At 42.4% G+C, this 370-nt stretch overlaps 1 protein-coding gene across 1 annotated transcript in view; it reads left to right on the forward strand.

Annotated features, from left to right (window-relative positions):
• CASK (calcium/calmodulin-dependent serine protein kinase (MAGUK family)) overlaps positions 1-370 on the forward strand; it is a 437172-nt gene that overhangs the window by 286889 nt on the left and 149913 nt on the right. The gene's annotated exons all lie outside the window — the stretch shown is intronic.

The raw sequence follows: 370 nt of genomic DNA on the forward strand, positions 1-370 counted from the left end.
CAGCAACCACCTCTTCTCAGTTTTTCGGCTAAAGAGAGTAGGCTTTTGGGGGGCCCATTTTGTCTGCTCTCCTATTCTTTGAAGTTTCTAGGTTGCAGGCTGCTCTCACACCCAGACTAGGCTATATTAGGAGGCCAAAAAAAAAAAAAAATTAGCAATTATACCACAGGATTGCCCTTCAAGTCGTGGGATACCTACCCACTCTACCTGCGTTTCTCCAGCTTTCAGAGTCTTCAGTTAGTTGCTTTATATATCGTATCCAGGGTTTTTAGTGGAATTAGTGGAGGCATAAGATGAACTGTGCATATTCTGTCTCGTCACTGGGTAGTCACTTTAATGCTTCACTTTTTTTTTTTCTTGAGACAGAGTC

Source organism: Propithecus coquereli, unplaced genomic scaffold, assembly GCF_000956105.1.
Source record: "Propithecus coquereli isolate 6110/MARCELLA unplaced genomic scaffold, Pcoq_1.0 Scaffold188, whole genome shotgun sequence".
NCBI classification, from domain to species: domain Eukaryota; kingdom Metazoa; phylum Chordata; class Mammalia; order Primates; family Indriidae; genus Propithecus; species Propithecus coquereli.